Below are 5,666 nucleotides of genomic sequence, written 5' to 3'. Positions count from 1 at the left end.
TGGATAGGAAGACAATGTACAGAATAGTAAATGATTAAAATTTCAGAACAATTGAATAATTTATTGCAGAGTTACAGTAACAAGTTCAATAAGGTGTTGACCCGCCTCTAGCCTGGATACAAGCTGCCACACGGCGTGACATAGATCGATAAAGCTCCCGGATGGTGACTAGCGGTATTTCCTGCCAAATTCGAACCAATTGTTGAACGAGGTCATCAACATTCCGTGCCAGATGCAATCGCCTTCCCATCACATCCCAGACATGTTCGATGGAAGAGAGATCTGGTGATCTGGCAGGTCAAGGTAAAATTTGACAAGCTTACAGACAGTTCATAGCAACACGTGCCGTATGTGGTCTGGCATTGTGCTGCTGAAAAACCAGCCTAGGGCGCTGCAAAAGGAACGGTAGCAAAACAGGTCTTAGGATGTCGTCGACGTACCGCTGTGCAGTATGTGTACCTCTAATGACGACCAAAGGGGTCAGGGTGTCAAAGGAAATAGCACTCCAGACCATAATGCCTTGTTGAGGGCCGGGGCTGCGTGCAATAGTGAAGGCATGATCCCCCCTCTGCGCTGTGCGTTTCCAAACAAAGTTCTTTATTGAATTTATCTGACACAGCGAATGTAAAATAATTAAATATTTAAATGTGCGTTATAGACTTTTTTTTTGTTCAAATAGAGCTATAAGTTAGATATTACTAGCGATTAAAAATTAGAACAAGATATAGGGAGAATGTGAACTAATAGTAGGAACTGAATAATTATAAAAAAACAAAAACTAATGACGTTTTTATATGTAGCATTTTCCGAAACAGACATTTCTCAGTTAAAAATTTAAATAAATCATTTTATTCATCAAATACAGTTTTTTCTTTGCTTTTCTTTTCGATGAAAACAGAAGCTTAAGATCAATTTTAAACGTTTATCGAAACGCCATCATTACAAACATTTTGACAGAAAAAACTTTCAAATAATATTTAGACGTATGGGTGCTGTATTGATTAAGAATCTGAATGCCTGTAGGCCAAAGATTCATACGGCTAGATTAAGTCAAATTACTTCAAAACACTTTATTCACTTTTCGAAAACAGTTTTGAGTTCATATCACCGTTCCATTGATTTACTTTCTCGTAAGTCTAGAAATGCATGAACTTTTAGGAAAGCATGTTTCTAATGTTTGATATATTTCAGAAATTGATTTCGGGACGCATAATATGAATTTTAAATAAGAGTTTTAAACATTTCTGACAGCAAGGAATGGTTTATGGGGAATTTTACTTCCATTTCCTTGTTTAAATATCATAAGAAATAATTTTGTTTCATTTTATGCTTGATTTCAAAATCCCTAATATTTACTATTAACTCATTACAGGGCCATTTTTTTATTCATTTGGCATATGCATTATATTCAGAATTATGCCATTTGCACCTATTAATTGGGAGTGTTCCGTTACCATTTTTTATTGCAAGTGTCGCAGACAATACGAGGTAATTTTTTCTTTTACGGACACAAAATTCATCGACAGTTAATTTGCTATCTTATTTCATAACTGTCGTTGAACAGCTGATTCAATTTTAGGTTTACGACTACTAATGTTCATCTCCGTAGCCTTGTAATTTTTGGGAGAAATTTGCCTTCATGTAGGATTTTTTGACAGGACTGAACAGCATTTGCGTTACTCGGAGAGAAAAACCAAGAAAACCTCCCTAGGTTAGCCTGGCGACAATGGGCCATTATCCATTTACCACTGAGGATATTTTACGTCATCACAGTGGGCAGTACGAGACGGCTGCGGAATTCGAATCGACCAGTCATCGCTGACATTCGAACCACCTCACTGGAAGGCGAACGATCCTGAGCCACCATGACTTTTATTTACTATGTTTAATAAAAATTTCAGTGATCACGTAAGTATTTCGATGTGGTTCTAGCACTTCCCCTCAAATTCAATAACCCAAATAAAAGGTAGCGTTGTATTGCAGATTAATTGATACATAGAACTGAGTGTCTAATTCTATGTAATAAATCGTGAAAAGTAAATTGCTATGTTACTAATTGTTGAATTATTAAATTAATAATTCTTTGTCACAAATAGGATCAGTAAGCAGCAAGTAAATTGAAAATTTGAGAATCAAATGTCGCTTAACTAACTAAGGCAATGTAGGAATCAACAATCGCACGGATCTTTTCTAAACGCAACAATTTCTGTTACTTTGTACAAAGGTTTGCGTTTTTGAAAATCGAAAACGGGCATTTAAATAATGAATAATTTTATTCTCAATATTTAAATGATTTTTTTTGCTGTCCTAGGTATTTCTATAATTATAAATTTTAATAATCAGTATAAACGATGGCTCAAGGAATAGATCGTTCACCTTCTAATGAGATGAACCCAGGTTCAAATCCTAGTAGATCCGCATCAAGCTTGCACAGGCTTGCTGACGTGAAATACTCTCAGCGATCATGGGTTAGAGTCCCCTTGACTCAAGACTAACCGTGGGAGGTTCTTGTGGTCCTCCTCTCCATGTAAGGCAAATGCAGGTCAGCTCTATCAAAAATTCCTCCACGAAGGCAAATTTCTCCCAATACTCGATCCAGGAATTTCCTTGTCTTCTGGATTGGGTTCAAACTTACAAGTCTACGGTGTTGAACATGAGTTGTCGTGAACCCATAAAATTAGGTCGGCTGTTCAACGACGGTCATAAAATAAAAGTATAAAATAATCAGTATAAGGACCGGGACAGCCTTGTTGGTAGGCCACTTTGCGCATGCCCAAGAGTTCGTGTGTTCGATCCCAGCAGGCCGAAGACTCCCCGCGTAGTAACTGGCGACTGAGGCACGTTAAATCTTTCGAGTCGCAAAGTCCTCCATGTTCCCATAACAAATACCTCTGGGGGTACTGATCCAGGAATTTCCTTGTCTTCCGGATTGGTTCAAAATTTCAAGTCTATGGTGTTGAACATTAGTAGTCGTAAACCCAAAATTGGGTCGGCTGTTCAACGACTGTTATAATATAGAACGTAAAAATTCAAAGTAAAATTATACACTTTAATAATCAATATAAAAACATATGAAATGTTAAATACTGTTCGGCTGGACCCATTTAAGAAAAAGTAAAAAAAAATATTAGCTTCGTTACATTATTATAATAGATACATAAAATATAATATAGTATATGTTATGTCCATATATATAATATATTATGTTCAAATAATAATATAGTAAGTCCAAAATAATATAATAATATAGTAGGTCCAAATAATATAAAGAAAAGATCAAAATGACCCGATGGCTCTTCTAGTGTATGCTAATTTAATTATTTCATTACACTGTATTAATTCAGTGTATTTTCAGTACACTGTTTCATTACATTGTATTAATTTCTATATACTTTTAAAAATAAATCATTACTTTTTCCAACTTTTATTACTAAAAGAAAAAGTCTTAATACAAATGATTAATGAAGGTTTTTTTTCCCGGACATAGAAAGGATAAAAATGTTTCTTCATTTCCTGTAATATGCATCCTATGGCGGATTATTAAAAGAAATGAATACAGAGAAAACATCAATCTAGTTTAGCTACAAGATGTGTATGTCTGCAGCGTCTGCTTTCTTAGAAACATCTTAATAAAAATACTCTACGGAACAGTCAGCTTCTATGTTACCTTAGTATTCTATAAGATCAAATATTCTATATGTATGAGTATAATATTCTATATGTATATATATATATATTCTATTCATTCCCTAATAGAAGAAAAGGTTCTTTTAATATGCATCAAAATATTGAAATATTTCCAGAGATATTGTCAAGGTAGACCCGCATAGCATTCCGATTACTTTCTTTAAATCGAAAGAGAATCGAATTTTGACGTGTTTCTATTCACATGAATGAATATCATTTTAAATTTTCAGATTAATTGAAACAAGAAGAAATTAAATTTAATAAACAGAATGATATTTAATAATCGAATTTTAGGGTGTTTCTATTCACATGAATGAATATCGTTTTAAATTTTCAGATTAATTGAAACAAGAAATTAAATTCAATAAACAGAATGATATTTAATAAACAGATTGACTTTCCTTTATAATAGACTATTAAAAAGTTAAGTATTAGAAAAAAAATTGGCAACTACAAATGTATGGTTTTTTTTATGGGAAATGTAGAATGCATTAAATTATAGTGTGACTAATTAACACCGTTATTGAAAAGTTTAATCAAATGATACAAATATTCTAATGCAAAATTTAATGATCTTAGGGTAATAAAGCTTAATTTTAGCCATTTGCGGACCGGCTTATATTTGCGGGATATTTTAGTAAGGTGAAGTCTTATAAGAAAAGTGAACCAACTTTTTGAGTTACAAAACTTGTGATTTGATGAGTGTTTTATCTATGGCCGAAAATTGGAACTAATTGGAACTGAATTGTGGAAATCTATGGCTAAGAATTAGAACTAATTGGAACTGAATTGTGGAACTCTATGGCTGAAAATTAGAACTAATTGGAACTGACCTATGGCTTTAAATTAGAACTAATTGGAACTAAATTGTGGAAATCTATGTCTAAAAATTGGAACTTGTATGAATGCTCAAAAGAGTATTTTTTAATAAGTGGAGTTATACTACCATTCAAATTACAATATTCCCATACAAAGCTGATTAAAAAATGGGAGATTTATTTGTGAATTAGAGCACTTTTTTTGGTCACATAATAAAAAATTTTGCTTTTTTTAAAAAAATAACTCGGTCATTTTTTTATGAAGCAATTTTTTAAAACAAATTCTGATCACAAATATAATTTAGAACAAATATTACAGAAAGTGTTCTTAAAAACACACAGTACTGGCATAAAAGTCTTCAGGCGGTAAGTACAAATCTTTCAGTCTAATATTTATTATCTGTCAAACGAACAACATTGCTTCGTTTAGTTTATAATGTTCACACATAATGTATAAAATTCATTTCACGCAATGATATAGTTTTTATTATGTATAAATGGATGGTGAGGTTCCATGATGGTTCCCCGAGGAGTAGAAAAACCAGCTTGAAATAAAAGAATTTAAAAGAAAGAGTCTGTTTTATTTATTTGTTTTTATTGATATACATCTGCGTCAGTATAATTTCATCGAGAAACAAAGCGATTAAAAATGATCAAAAAAGTTGAGATTAAAAATTCAAAAGAATAGTGCACTTTCATTTTGGGAGCGATACGTGTTTTTCTTCTGAGTAAAACGGAATTTCGTAACGATGGTATATTTTGTAAGAGATTCTGTTGATTTTTGTGTCTACGAAATATAACGTGGATGTGAACTCTTTTTTTTCTTCTTTTTTTTATGTACTTCAAAGACTGATTTTCGAAATAATAATTATTTGCAATGCCACAAATATTATTTGCAATGTCAAAATAGTGCTTTCAACAAATTGCTAAGTTTTCTTCGATTTTTACTTTAGACTAATATTTTGGTAAACCCTTCATTTACCTGCAAAAGTACTGATATATATATATATAGTCTTTAAAAACAGTTATCCTTATATTTCGCTTGACTAAATATTCTGAAATAATCATTTTCTCTTCTCCAATTTAAAAATGACGATCACAGTATATCTATTTAATGTTTTCTTTTTTTAAAGTAATATTATATATTTTATACATTATCCG

The sequence above is a fragment of the Parasteatoda tepidariorum genome, chromosome 6 (genome assembly GCF_043381705.1).
Source record: "Parasteatoda tepidariorum isolate YZ-2023 chromosome 6, CAS_Ptep_4.0, whole genome shotgun sequence".
In the NCBI taxonomy this organism is placed as follows: domain Eukaryota; kingdom Metazoa; phylum Arthropoda; class Arachnida; order Araneae; family Theridiidae; genus Parasteatoda; species Parasteatoda tepidariorum.
The sequence above is the reverse complement of the archived record's forward strand: the minus strand, read 5'-3'. Positions refer to the sequence as shown.